The following is a 13,966-nucleotide window of genomic DNA, read 5'->3' as shown; positions in this document are numbered from 1 at the left end:
CAAATCTTTTACTGATGTCTCAGTTCTTCATAAACATCACAGAATCCATACTGGTCAGAAACCTTACAGGTGTCAAGAATGTGGCAAATCTATATCCAGGCCTCAGCTCTTCACACTCATCACAGACTCCATACTGGCGAGAAACCCTACAGATGTCAAGAATGTGGCAAATCCTTTACTCAGATTTCAGTTCTTCATAGACATCAAAGGACCCATACTTGTGAGAAACCTTACAGGTGTCAAGAATGTGGCAAGTCCTTTACCTGGGCCTCAACTCTTAAGAATCATCACAGAACCCATACCGGTGACAAGTCTTCCAAATGTAAAGAATGTGGCAAGTCCTTTAAAACAAATTTAAGTCTTAGAAACCATCACAAAATGCATGTAATGGATACATTTCATGAAATTTCTTAGTATACCTTACTTAATTCATTGTACAGCTCTTCATGCATTAGCCAACTTATTTCACAGACTCACATCCTTCAACTAATTTTCAAATCTTAGTCAATACTTAGACAACTATACAGTTCTTATGAATTTAGAAACATCGTATCCATGTTTTAACTTTATTGTCATCAAACATTTGTTGTAAGCAGAATTTATACATCATTGTAAACATGCAATTCAAGAATTAATTGCTATGAATAGGTAAATATTTCTAGTAGGAGTAAATTGAACAATAACATTTCTTGACTATATGTTAAGATAATGTGTGACAAAAACAGCCAATGTCAAACTAGTTCAGATTTTGATGCACATTTAATTTCTTGGCATATGGTTGCTTATATAATGAGATTATACTCCACATAAACATTATTTCTCTGTGATTTTTTGTGATTCTTAAATAAATATTAGTTTGTTTTAAAATTCAAGTCTTTTAATTTGTGTCCATGCAACACAACAGTTAAACATTTTGTCCAATTTTTTCTGATAATCTATTCTCTAATAGTAGAGTATCATAATTGTGAACACTTCCATGGATGACCTGGTAGGACAGAGATGGCACACTACATAGATTACTTTAAACTTTGTATAATTGTGGTTCAAATAAGTGTGAGGTAGATGGAAGATATCAATGGGCATGCAAAACTGGACAAGGAAAACTATAAACAACAATATAAAGCAAAAAACTCTACTCATTCAGGAAAGCAGGGAGTGGGAGAGGTGGCCTTTCCTGAGGAGGAACACATAAACCAGTTGTCCTGTAACCAGTGGACAGCCCTGAAAACATACAAAATACTACCATTCAATGGACTGGCCTCTTTGTACTTAGGAATAAAAGTGTATACAAATTTATGTATAAAATTAGCAGTGCATGAATAAAGGACATAAACTTGAAAGAGAACAGAGATTGTGGTGTATAGTAGAGTTGGAGGTAGGAAATTGTAAGCACAAAATTAATCTTACTATTTTGTACATTTTAATTATATAAAATATGTAATGTGTTCATATACACCCCTTGTTTCCCTGTTTACCTCCCCTCCATCTAAAATATTTGCCCTCAAAGTTCTGCAAAATTTTTCATTCTCCTTTCATATTCTTTGAGGTTCCATTTAAGAGAGAATATGTGTGTCATTTGTATTTTGGAGAGTTGTCTATTTCTTTGACTTAATGATACATAGTTGCAACAATTTTCTTGAAAATTATGTAATTTTTCTATGATTTTATTCATTGATGGATTATCTTGCATTATTTATGCATATTTTGTTTTTTATCCATTCATATATTGGTGGTTATCTAAGCTCATTCCCTGAATCATCAATTATATGAAGTGCAGTGATAACAAATACACACAAACTCATGCACAAATATATGTGATTCAGTATAGTGAACTCACTTTGATAAGCATGCATATCTAGGAGTGATTCAGCTGGTATGTCAATGGCAAATTTTCAGTCATAACTATCCTTATAGCATCCACAGTACCTGGGATGTCTTATTTTACAATGACCATACCATATGTGTTCTTTTTTCCCACTTCCTTTGCAGTATTTAAAAATAATTTAGAGTTGTCAAAAAATGTTATCACTAAAAAGGCACTCAAAGCTAGAATTATGGAAAACTCCAAATATTATTTTACTTTGTGAGAAATGAGTCTGGAACCCAAGAAAATGGCCACAAAATCTAGAGTACTTGAGCCAGGTTATAAGTCCTGTTGAAAATGTATTCTAATGCAAGTGGTTGCCATGACATACCTTGAGTGGTCAGAGCTTGACCTCATATTACTCCATGCCTGAGTACCTCAACATGGTCCACTTGGTAAGCAGAAAGTACTTGTGAGTAACTAGGGTAACTTTACAAACATAATTGTATTTCATATGTATGTTGGCATTTGAGAAACTGTCTCAGATATGCTGATTATGAAAACTGTTTTCAGCATGCAGACAATAAAACTCTGTTCTTTATTATCTCCCATCCACAAACTGCACCAAATGTGTCATGGATGGCAAAATGAGACCTCGTACCATACAAATCCCAAAGGACACAGTAGAGAAAATACTCCAACTTTAAAGCACAGGTAAGGGGTTTCTGAATAGGACTCTTGTCCAATAGAACATGAGACCAAAAATCAACAAATAGGATCTTATGAAATTAAAACTTTTGTATTTCTGCATAAGAAAATATCATTTAAATGGGACAAACAGAATATGAGAAAATCACTGGTGCAATAGTGACTTGAGAGTCATTGTATGTTTAACTTCCTGCTGATCTGGTGAGTCCTGCACTCTAGGTAGGAATTAGTACCTAGTCCTATGTCCATAGTCAAAAGACCATAGCTGGACGAGCCATATAGTCCTTTAAGATGATGTTATTGTTATATTGTGTGACAAGAGTAACTGCTTTGTAAATATATCTGTTTCTACAAATAGTTCTCTTCAGCTGTCAGCCTTGGTCAGAGGTTCTTCTTCATGGAGTGCACAGCAGCAAATGCACAGCCTCATAATTTCAAAATGTTGAAGTGACCCTAAATGCTCATTCCTAAATGGGACCTATAGACCAACCATTCCCCCTAGACACAGGGAACGTCATGGAAGTGGGTCCTGAATGTCCTGTCTGGGGGTGAGGAGGACTGCTGTGACATGCTGTCTTTGGGCATGACCCAGCCACTGCTCAGTCACAAGAACTGTGATCACCTGCAGCTTCAGGTGACCATGTTCAGAAGTGACTGTTAACATATCTTTCCTGAACCGGAAAACTGGAGGAGACAGCCTGCTGGTGGAAGGAAAAGTCTCCTAAGCTTTTGTCTCAGTACAGAAAATAAAAACAAAGCTCAAAGATGACCATTTCTATTACCTATCAGTTCCCCCTTTCTTTATCTGCCTCCCAGGGAAGACTGTGTCATTCCAATTCCCTCAAATCAATGAGTTTATTGAGATTAATACAGGAATATAGGTATAGGATTACTTACAGGAGTATGAATAACTCAAATTTGTGGGATCATAAAGGCTCCCATCAGAATGGGGGACTCAGGAAAACTAGAACCGTGAACATGTCTGCATGACTTGTTTGCAACTAACTGAGACAGAGGTTCTCATTTCTTCAGTTCTCCTTACTGAAGAAGTAAGTTTGAGAGCAGTAGATCTTTATTAATCTTTTAGCTCCAGCCTTCCCAGCAATGGTTTAAATGCTGAGTCTTATGAACTTTCTTCCTCTTTCCATAGAACTTTGTGAGAGTTAAGGAAATACTCCTATTTAGGGAAGAACATACCTGTTTTAAATCCCATATCAAACAGTGAGTCTGAAAAGCATACATGCTAGCTATAAAGAATGATTGGTTTACATTTAGGACTGTATCAGCTGCACACATATATGTATAAACATGTAACAGCAATGAATGAAAAGAGAAGTCATAAATGAGAAACAGAACAAGGGAGAGTGTAGGGAGGGTTTGCAAGGATGAAAGGGAAGAGCAAAAATGCAATTATAATCTCAAAAATAGCAGAAACTATATATATCAAAAAGGAAAAATTGTTACATAATACTTCACCCTTTCCTTAAAATGTTAGTTGGTTCCACAAGAGCACAGTCTACAATGGAACTCTGCTAAGACACTAAAGATGCACACCTGTCCTCAAGTCCCTGGTGAAGCAAACTTTATTGTTTACCTCTTCTGTAAGCACAGCTCCATCATGCTCAGTGACTCGGCCATAAACACTGCTTCTCTCATACAACGTTTTTCAGGAAAACCTATCATTCATCATCTTCCAGTCCATGATATTTGTGAGACCTCTGCTTGTGAGCACTCCACTTGAAGCTTGTCTTCTTGACAAAACTGGCCTCTGGGTAAGGAACTGCCCATACCTCAACTACTGACAAATACACAGTATCCGGAAATGGATAAACAGAACTGTCAAATCTTGCCAAGACAGGGTAAGACGGTTTTGAAAAATCTCTTGCCTGTTAAAAATAATCTGTCAGTTATTCTAGGCCTTAGTCAAAGTTGGTTGCTTCAACGCTGCAAACAGGTCTTTGGTGATTGCCCAGGTAGCCAGTTGTCTCTGTGATTTGTTGCATGTTTTGGAAGTTCTTTGATTGTACTTCCTAATTACTCAGGTAACATTATTTCCCTTCTCGGATCTTCTATGGGGTTGAAGACTAGATAAATGTAGCTACTTTCCTCTCATGACTTGGCCAAGTTACTTATTATACAAGACTTTAGCTAGTTAGAATAGGATATTTGTACTTATTGTATATAATTGTGTAGGTTTGTACTTACTGTATATAATTTCGTAGTAGGTTTAGAACTCTCTTACTTAAATAAAAGGGGGAGGTGCTGCGGGAGTATCTTCCACTGCTTCAGCCAATAGTCGCTGAAGCACGAGCCCATGGCACTGCGGTAGGGCCTTCCGCTCCGTCAGCCAATAGCCGCTGAAATACCAGCCCACTGGGGCGTGGTATTTTTCTCTTTTAAAAAGAGCCACAGAATTTGGCTTGGGCCTCTTGGTTCTGGCTCCTGCTCCCAGCTCCTGCTCCTGGCTCCTGCTCCAACCACTAGGCTCCCTTCCTGACGGTTTATGGTGTATGTAAGTTTTACCCCCCAAAATAAATAACCCCTTAAAACATAACTGGTGTGGGATTGATTCACCATTACCTGGACATTCTAATGTTTCCTGGAGATCGCTGGCATCATCTGTGAAGTCACAAGTGCTGTAGCAAAATCATCAGCTTTCAGATTGTTCATTCAGTGCCTTTACAGACACTGAAATATGTAGTTGAGTCCCAGCAGTATATTTGAAGCCTATTTCTCTTTATCAGTGAAAACCTAGAAGGTAAGGTTAAGTTATTAAGAACCCAAATCACTAAAGGTCATCAGAAAACCAAAACAAATGGCTAAATGTTACTTTCTATTATCTACTCTTTATTTTAGAGTTATATTGTATATTGTATAATGTGCATTACCAAATCATAAATTATTAAACATTGAAAATGAATGTACTTCTTATAAGAGGAAAAACAAGCAGTAGTAAATGTTTGGGGAAATGATTTTGGCAAACGTAACAGAGAGCTCCTACATAGAAAACTGTGAGTCAATTAAGTGACCAAGGGGACAGAAATAGAAAGAAAATCCAAAAATAAGAAAAAGTTCAGGATTGAAATATTAAACAGGAAAAAGAAACAAACAAGACCATCTTACTAAAGGGACACCAGCTTGCAAGAACAACGAAGTCCAAGTTGTACTTCAGGTTATACACTGTGAGTGCATCCTGCAAACAAGTAGACTACCTGCACTAAGCCACTCGCTAACATGGTCTAATGTCCACATGAGATAATGAACACAATATCTCATGATTTTTACCACTTACCCTCAGTACATTAAAATTAGAAAATAATACTGTTTAATGAAGAATCCTAATAGCATTAAACGAACCTGTTCTCTACAGAAAGAGACAAATGGTAAGAGCAGAACATGGAGACTATATCGCCTACATCATTGTTTCAGTACAATTTACCAGCTGCTATTTACTAGAATATAGATAACAGCAGATGAAGCAATGGTCAACCAAGATTCAGGGAATGCTGAAAAATATTTCCAGTTTTTAATATAAAATTTAAGCACCCAGAGGCTTCAAAAGAAACAACAACAAGGAGAGCTAGGGAGAAGGTATTCTGATAAAAAAGTATGTGGATTTTAAAAGATGGATATTTGTACATAAGATTTATACTTAAAAGGATACCTTGTAAAGAGTTCTGAAATATTTGAATAAATATAGAAGAGGAAGAAAAACAGGGTATCAAATTGTACAGAGATATAAAGCTTTCTATTAGAATCACAGGCTGTTTGTAAGGTAAGATGATTACTATCTTTGAATTATGGAAATCATATGCCCTTTGGTCTACTAGACTTATGCACATGTCTAAGACTAAATTTCTAGGTCATTATATTAGGCTTATGTATGTGCATAGAAAACATATTAGTCATTTCTTTCAACTTTAAACAGTGCAGATGTCTTTAAGTTCTCTTTTCCAGGTTTTAAGAGCAGTTGATTTGGAGCCTGTCCTGAAACTCACTGTAGATCAGGCTGGCCTGGACCTCACAGAGATCTATGTGCCTCTGCCTTCCGATTGCGGGGATTAAAGCCATACTGATGAATATTTTGCATATCACCATAGAACCTTCATCTGGTGATGGACAGAGATAGAGACAGAGACTCACATTGGAACACTGGACTTAACTCCCTAGGCCAAATGAGAAGTAAAAGGAGGGAGAACGTGAGCATGGAAGGCAGGATCAGAGGGAACCTTCATCTGACAATGGATGGAGATGGAGACAGAGACCCACATTGGAGCAATATGGCTATGGGACAAGGCCAGTTCAGGCACCCTCTCCTCTGCTGCCCAGGGAAAAATCTGGGGATCTCTCCTTGGACCTGGGAACCCCTCTAGAATCAAGTCTCTTGCAAACCCTAAAATGGCTCCCTTAATTAAGATATTTACTTCCCTGCTTCCATATCCACCCTTCTTCCATCCCACCCATCCCATTCCCGCAAGCTTTCCCCAATCCTTCCCATCTCCCATCTCTCTACCCATCTCCCCTAACATCCACCCTCCACCCCACCCCTGTGCTCCCAAGTTGTACCTGAAAATCTTTTCTACTTCCCACAACCAGGAGGATAACTATATGTGTTTCTTTAGGTTCACCTTCTTATTTAGCTTCTCTAGGATCACGAATAATAGGCTCGAAGTCTTTAATTATTGCTAGAATCCACTTATAGTGATTATATACCATATTCCTCTTTTTGGGTCTGGCTTACCTCACTCAGTAAAGCGTTTTCTATTCCCATCCATTTGCATGCAAAATTCAAGATGTCATTGTTTTTTACCGCTGAGTAAAACTCTAATATGTATATGTTCCACACCTTCTTTAACCATTTTTCTATTGAGGGGAACCTAGGTTGTTTCCAGGTTCTGGCTATTACAAATAGTGCTGCTATGAACATAGTAGAACAAATGGTTTTGTAGTATGATAGGGCATCTCTTGGGTATATTCCCAAGAGTGGAATTGCTGGGTCCTGAGGGAGGTTGACTCCCAGTTTCCTGAGAAACCGCCACACTGATTTCCAAAGTGGCTGCACAAGTTTGCATTCCCACCAATAATAGATGAGTGTTCCCCTCATTCCACATCCTCTCCTGCATAAGCTATCATTGGTGTTTTTGAGTTTAGCTATTCTGACAGGTGTAAGATGGTATCTCAAAGTTGTTTTGATTTGAATTTCCCTGATCGCTAAGGAGGTTGAGCATGACCTTAAGTGTCTTTTGGCCATTCGAAGTTCTTCTGTTGTGAATTCTCTGTTCAGTTCAGTACTGCATTTTTAATTGGGTTAATTAGAGTTTTAGTGTCTAGTTTCTTGAGTTCTTTGTATATTTTGGAGATCAGACCTTTGTCTGATGAGGGGTTGGTGAAGATCTTCTCCCTGTCATAAGGTAGCCTTTTTGCCTTAGTGACAGTGTCCTTTGCTTTACAGAAGCTTCTCAGTTTCAGGAGGTCCCATTTATTCACTGTTGCCCTTATTGTCTGCGCTACTATCCTTCTACCTAGGAAGTGGTCTCCTGTGCCCAAGTCTTGTAGACTACTTCCCACTTTCTCTTCTATCAGGTTCAATTTGGTCAGATTAATATTGAGGTCTTTAATCCATTTGGACTTGAGTTTTGTGCATGGTGATAGATATGGATCTATTTTTATTCTTCTACAGGGAGACATCCAGCTATGTCAGCCCCATTTGTTAAAGATGCTTTCTTCCTTCCATTGTATAATATTAGCTCCTTCGTTGAAAATCAGGTGTTCATTGTTTTGTGGATTAATATCTGGGTCTTCAATTCGATTCCATTTGTCGACATCTCTGTTTTTGTGCCAATTCCAAGCAGTTTTCATTACTGTAGCTCTGTAAGAGAGTTTGAAGTCAGGGATGGTAATTCCTCTGGAAGTACTTTTATTGTATAGGATTGGTTTGGCTATCCTGGGTTTTTGCTTTGCCATATAAACTTGATTATTGTTCTCTCAAAGTCTGTGAAGAATTTTGTTGGGATTTTGATGGGGATTGCATTGAATCTATAGATTGTTATTTTTCATTTTTACTATGTTGATCCTCCCAATCCAAGAGCATGGGACATTCTTCCATTTTCTGGTATCCTCTTCAATTTCTTTCTTCAAAACCTTAAAGACCTTGTCAAATAGATCTTTCACTTCTTTGGTTAGAGTTACCCAAAGACACTTTATGCTATTTGTGGCTATCATGAAAGGTGATGTTTCTCTGATTTCCCTCTCTGTATCTTTGTTCTTTGTGTATAGGAGGGCAACTGATTTTTTGGTGTTGATCAGCTTTAGGAGTTCTCTGGTAGAGTTTTTGGGGTCACTTATGTACACTATCATATTATCTGCAAATAATGAAATTTGACTTCTTCCTTTCCAATTTGAATACCTTTGATCTCTTTATGCTGTATTATTGTTATTGCTAGAACATCAAGCACTATATTGAAGAGGTGTGGAGAGAGTGGACAGCCTTGTCTTATTCTTGATTTTAGTGGGATGAATTTAAGTTTCTCTCCATTTAATTTGATGTTAGCTGTCGGCTTGCTGTATATTGCTTTTATTATATTTAGGAATGAACCTTGTATGCATTATCTCTCCAAGACCTTTATCACAAAGGGGTGTTGAATTTTGTCAAATTTAAAGCAGGATCTTCACAACATGGGCGGCTCCCATATCCACCTTCCTCCATCCCTCTCATCCCATTGCAAATATGCAAGAATTGTCACTGTGAAGGCTTAACATCCATAGTGCAGTAGGAACCAGAGCCTTTTATTCAAACCAAAGACTTTTTACAACAAACAACTTGCAAGTAAAAGATCTATAGACAAAGAGTGACAATATGTTTCACACTGATGTTACAATGGTGACATTTTTTATTTATTCCTCTTTTCTTTTTCTCTATGACTCTTTTAAAATGTTTCTCCCTTAAGCATTATTTTTGGTGGGTTTTCTAGGGCAGTGATTGGATCTAAGGAATGGGAAGTAAATGGAATCCAGAGCCATGACAGAAAGACACATTGAATAAATAAGAATTAAAAAGAGGTCGAAATTGTGGTTTCTGAAATTGTGAATTGATAAAGAATAATGCTATTAGATCATATATTAAATTTACTTCTAATGATATGAACTAAATTCATTTATTTGAGAAGAGAAATCAGTATTAATATAACTAATGATAAATCAAGGAGAAAAATATACATCAATGAAAACTATAGCTATACTACAGTGTCCACAGCATTTAAACATCAGTAAAGCTATGGAGGTATACCATTATAATGAGAGAGGAAAACATTGGAAGGAGGGAAAAGAGTTTAGCTAAGTAATGAGAGGACAGTACTAGGATTTTGATTAGAACAATGGAAGAAAACAGTGTACTACAGAAACACACAGAAAAACTATACAACCCAATTAAACAATAAAACAGTATAAAACATAAAAATACTTAAGATGTAATAAAGTGAGAGTGAATAAGTTAAAGAATTAGAATAGGAGAACAACAACAAGGAAAAATACAATGAATAATATAATTACACTGTCAAATAGGGAGGTTTGTTCTTTTTGTGCTATCTTCCCTATAATGACTCACGTAGAAATATTTGATGAAAAGCAAGGTGCAGGTTTTAAGATTAGCTCTAATCAAGAAAACCAGATTTTTGAGACTGCAATTCACACAATTACTTAGTCAACATTTTTGTTGGTGTTTTTATTCATTCCATAGTAAATTTTGCTGAGTAACTCATTGTAATTTAGTTCTCATACTCATCTTGTGTTCTTGAAGCAGTGATGGAACCCTGTAGCCTCAGAGGTGATTCAGCTTTGGATGTCAGATTTAAACAATATGTATCTACAAACCCAGCCTTACAAAAAGTACTAGAATGAAAACCCCAATACAAGGAAGCTAACTACACCCACAACAACACAGATATCTGATAACCCCCCACCAGCATAACCCAAAGAATGGAAACACACAAACACTACTACCGAAAGATAACTGGAGCTAACAACCACTGGTCATTAATAGCGCTTAATATCAATGGACTCAATCCACCTGTAAAAAGACACAGGCTAAGAGAATGGATATGAAAACAGTATTCAGCTTTTTGCTGTTTACAAGAAACACACCTCAACCACAATGACAGACACTACCTCAGAATAAAGGGTTGGAAAAAGGTTTTCTAATCAAATGGACTTAAGAAACAAGTGGGCGTAGCTTTCCTAATATCTAACAAAATTGATTTTAAACGAAAATCCATCAGAAGAGATGGAGACGGACACTTTATACTCATAACAGGAACAATTCATCTAGATGACGTCTCATTCCTGAACATCTATGCCCCAATACAAGAGCACTCACATATGTAAAAGAAATATTACTAAAACTTAAATTGCACATCAAAACCCACACACTCATAGTAGGAGACTTCAACACTTCATTCTCCACAATACAGGTCAACCAGACAGAAACTTAACAGAGAAATTAATGAACTAACAGATGTAATGAACCATTGGACTTAAGAGACAGCTACAGAACATTCCACCCAACCACAAAAGAATATACCTTCTTCTCAGCACCTCAAGGAACCTTCTCTAAAATTGATCACATTCTCGGTAACAAAAAAAAAAACCTTCACATATATAAAAAAGTTGGAATAACCTGCTGTGTCTTATTGGATCACCAGGGATTAAAGATAGAATTGAACAACAATATGACCCTCAGAAAACCTACAAACTCATGGAAATTGAATAGTCAACTACTGAATCATCCCTGGGTCAAGGAAGAAATAAAGAAATAAATGAAAATATTTCTTGAACTCAACGATAATGAAGACACAACATATCCAAATCTATGGGACACTGAAAGCAGTGCTAAGAGAAAAGTTCAGAGCACTAAGTGCCCACGTAAACTAAAAAGTGAAAGCTCACAATAGTGACTTAACAGCACACCTGAGAGCTCTAGAACAACAAGAAGCAGACTCACACAGGAGGAGTAGAAGACTGGAAATAATCAAACTGAGGGCTGAAATCAACAAAATAGAAACAAAGGCAACAATACAAAGAATCAATGAAACAGGGCTGGTTCTTTGAGAAAATCAACAAGGTAGACAAACGCTTATTCAAACTAATTAAAAGGCAGAGAGAGAATATCCAAATTAACAAATTCAGAAAAGAAAAGTGGGACATAAAAACAGACACTGAGGAAATTCAGAAAATCATTAGGTCTTAGTACAAAACCTGTATTCCACAAAATTTGAAAATGTAAAAGAAATGGGCAATTTTTAGATAAATACAATATAACAAATTAAATCAAGACTAGCAATTTAAATATACCTATAATCTGTGAGGATATAGAAGTTGTCATTAAAAACCCCCCAACAAAAAAGCTCAGGACTGGATCGTTTTAGTGCAGAATTCTACAAAAACATTCAAGAAGAGTTAATACCTATACTACTAAAAGTGTTCCACATAATAGAAACAGAAGGGACATGGTTAAACTCTTTTTATGAAGCTACAGTTACGCTGATACCAAAACCACACAAAGATTCAACCAAAAAAGTGAATTGCAGACCAATCTCACTCATGAACATGGATGTAAAAATTCTCAATAAAATGCTGGCAAACTGATTCCAAGAATACATAAAAAAATCATCCATCATGATTGAGTATGCTTCGTCCCAGAGATTCAGGGCTGGTTCAACCTACAAAAATTGATTCATGTAACCCATAATATAAATAAACTGAATGAAAAAGATATGATGATTTCATTAGATGATGAAAAAGCATTTGACGAAATCCAACATCCCTTCATGATAAAGGACTTGTAGAGATCAGGGATGCAAGGATCATATCTAAAGATAATAAAAGCAGTATACAGCTAACCGATGGCCAACATCAAATTAAATGGAATGAAACACAAAGCGATTTCACTAAAATCAAGAACAAGACAAGGCTGTACGCTATCTCCATGTCTGTTCAACATAGTTCTAGATGTTTTAACAATAGCAATAAGACAGCAAAATTAGATCAAGGGGACTCAAATTGGAAAAGAAGAAGTCAAACTTTTGTTTTTTGCACATGATATGCTAGTGTACATAAGTAACCTCAAAAACTCTACCAGAGAACTCCTACATCTGATAAATGCCTTCTGTGATGTTGAAGGATACAAGATCTCCTCAACAAAAAAAAAATCAATATCCTTCCTATACACAAATAATAAAGAAGCTTAGAGGAAAATCAGAGAAACATAACCATTCACAATTTTAACAAATAATATAAAATATCTTGGTGTAACACTAACCAAGGAAGCGAAATACCTATTTGACAAGAACTTTAAGTCTTTGAAGAAAGAAATTGAAGAAGGTACCAGAAAATGGAAAGATCTCCCATGCTCTTGAATAGCAAGAATCAACATAGTAAAAATGGAACTCCTACCAAAAGCATAATATAGGTTCAATGCAATCCCCATCAAAATTCCAACACAATGTTTCACAGACATTGAAAGAACAATGATCAACTTCATATGGAAAAACACAAAACCCAGGACAGTCAAAAGAATTCTGTACAATAAAGGAACTTCCGGAGGAATTACCATCCCTGACATCAAGCTCTATTAACAGAGCTACAATAATGAAAACAGCTTGCTATTGGCAAAAAAAAGAGACATTGACAAATAGAATTGAATTGTAGACTTGAATATTAATCCACATGCCAATGAACACCTGCTTTTTGACAAAGAAGCTAAAATTATACAATAAAAAAAGAAAGCATCTTCAACAAATGGTGCTGGCATAACTGAATGTCAACCTGAGGAAGAATGAAAATAGATCCATATCTATCGCCATGCAAAAAACTCAAGTCCAAATGGATTAAAAAAAAACCTCAATATAAATCCAACCACCATAAACCTGGTAGAAGAGAAAGTGGGAAGTAGCCTTCAATGCATGGGCACAGGAGACCACTTCCTCAATATAACCCCAGTAGTACAGATACTAAGAGCAACAGTCAATAAATGGGACCTCCTGAAACTGAGAAGCTTCTGTAAAGCAAAGTACACAATCAATAAGACAAACAGGCAGCCTACTCAATGAGAAAGGTTCTTCACCAAACCCACATCAGACAAAGAACTAATCTCCAAAATATGTAAATCACAAAATCTTACACCTGTCAGAATGGCTATGATCAAAAATCACTAATGATACATATTCTCTTTGGATGTATACCTTCCTCAGCCTAAATGTATAAGGAAGGCCTTGGACCTTCCACAAAGCAAAGTGCCTTATCATCTTTTAGGTTTATATGGGGGTGGTTGGGATGTTGTGTGGAGCGAATGGGAGGAGGGTAGGAGTGGGAATTTGGATTGGTATTTTTTAAATAAAAAATCTAATAAAAATGAAATAAAGTGATGAATACCAAAAAAAAAATAATAAGCAATTTATACAC

Source organism: Myodes glareolus, chromosome 2, assembly GCF_982192425.1.
Source record: "Myodes glareolus chromosome 2, mMyoGla1.1, whole genome shotgun sequence".
Classification (NCBI taxonomy): domain Eukaryota; kingdom Metazoa; phylum Chordata; class Mammalia; order Rodentia; family Cricetidae; genus Myodes; species Myodes glareolus.
Note: the sequence above shows the minus strand (reverse complement) of the source record.